Source organism: Pseudophryne corroboree, unplaced genomic scaffold (genome assembly GCF_028390025.1).
Source record: "Pseudophryne corroboree isolate aPseCor3 unplaced genomic scaffold, aPseCor3.hap2 scaffold_138, whole genome shotgun sequence".
In the NCBI taxonomy this organism is placed as follows: Eukaryota; Metazoa; Chordata; class Amphibia; order Anura; family Myobatrachidae; genus Pseudophryne; species Pseudophryne corroboree.
The window spans coordinates 843,615-845,587 of NW_026968006.1; positions in this window are offsets into that span (position 1 = coordinate 843,615).

The window sequence follows — 1,973 nt, forward strand, 5'->3', positions numbered from 1 at the left end:
GGTGACTAAAGCAGGGGTGACTGGTATAGTGGGTGACTGAGGCAGGGGTCGCAGGTATATTGGTTAACTGAGGCAGCGGTGACTGGGAGATAGTGGGTAACTGAGGCAGGGGTGACAGGGAAAGTGTGTGACTCAGGCAGGGGTGATAGGGAGATAGTGGGCAGCAGATCACTGCCTCGCTGACAGCAGCACATCCCTGCTTCACTGACAGCAGCACATCCCTGCCTCATTGACAGCAGCACATACCTGCCTCACTTATAGCAGCACATCCCTGCCTCACTGGCAGCAGCAGATCCCTGCCTCACTGGCAGCAGCAGATCACTGCTTCACTGACAGCAGCACATCCCTGCCTCACTGGCAGCAGCAGATCCCTGCCTTACTGACAGCTGTATATAGGGCCTAATTCAGACCTGATCTCTGCTGTGCATATTCACACAACAGGAGATCAGGTCTGAAGTGTGTGTGTGTGTGCTGGTGCCGCAGTGCACCGGCACATGCCAGAGATGCGATCAGCATCTCTGCCCAGTGAGCGCCTCTGCCAACACATACTTATCTTGCATATGAGATCTCTTGATCATGAAGATAGTTCTCACAGGGTGAGGTTCATCCATTACATTTTAAAGTAGGAAGGTACAAATTACATATTCAAATTACATATATGTGCTGGATTCAAATGTTTTCCCCCCTTCCTTTCTCAATTGTGCCCATCAGCAGCTATTCTAATGTTGCTGCCAATGGGTGTGACACATTCATTTCTTCTGTGGGGTACACTGGACTCCACAAGGATTCACATTGGGGTGTAGAGTAGGATCTTGATCTGAGGCACCAACAGGCTCAAAGCTTTTGACTGTTCCCAAGATGCTCAGCGCCCCCTGCTCTATAACCTCGCTTCCATGAACAGGGAGCTCAGTTTGTAGTTGGTGCCTTCAGTAGCAGGACACTTAACAGGGGGCTGCCTCAGGCAGCCTATACTTAGCTATTAATTTTGACAAGAAAAGAAGAACTTTTTTTATAAGAATGTACAAGGGCTGCAGCAGGCTAGGTCTAATAGACATCTTTACTGCAGCTCCATCACTCCCAGCGGCGCAGTATACTCCCGTGCCCTGGTTGCTGGGTCACTGCAGCGGAGGCTCCGGTTTCTTCCTAAGGTCAGTCACACACACACCGCCCTCCGGGATCACGAGGCCGCTGATGAAAGGGAGGTAAGGGGCTTCTGTGCCCACACTATACCGTGATCCAGCGTGGCAGTAGGGGGAGGGCCGTGTGCGCACTGGCGTGGACACTGATTACTGGGCAGCCGCTCCACTAGCCACCAGGGACAGTTAAGGAGCACAGCTCTGGGGGTTTTTCTCCTATATTAACCCCATTTTGTACTACCTGCAGTGCATTGTGATAGGTAATAGAGCCTGATTCAGGTTGGATTGCAATCACAATAAGCAATCCAACTGCAAAAATTGCTAAGAGCATACGCATGCGCCTGCATTTTCTGTGACTGTCAATCGGTGCGGGGGGGGGGTCAGCAACACTCCATTTCAAAGTCGGAGATGGAGCGGTGCGGGGGCAGGGCTTCAACGGAGAAACAGGAGGCGTGGTCAGAGCGGCTGCATGACATCACATGCAGCCGTTGCGATCACAAAAATGGTGGCGGCTTCCTGCGCACACGTACAGTCTGCACCAACAGGAGGCTAACCCATTTTTTATGATCACGCTGTACTGCACTGAGACTGCAATTTCAGCGTGGTCAAGAAGGGAGGCGGCATGCTGGGTGGCCATGCCCTGTGATGGGTGGCCCCAGCATGCGAACCAAAGGATTGCAAATTCTGTTACTTAGCAGAATTTGCAATCCTTACTGAATTAGGCAATTGATTACAAAATTGTAAACAATATTTGAAGTTTTTCTTCAGGGACTAACACAAAAGATGCTTGGGGCTACTAACACATGGGTAAGCCACGTAAAGCTTCCCATGGGTCAG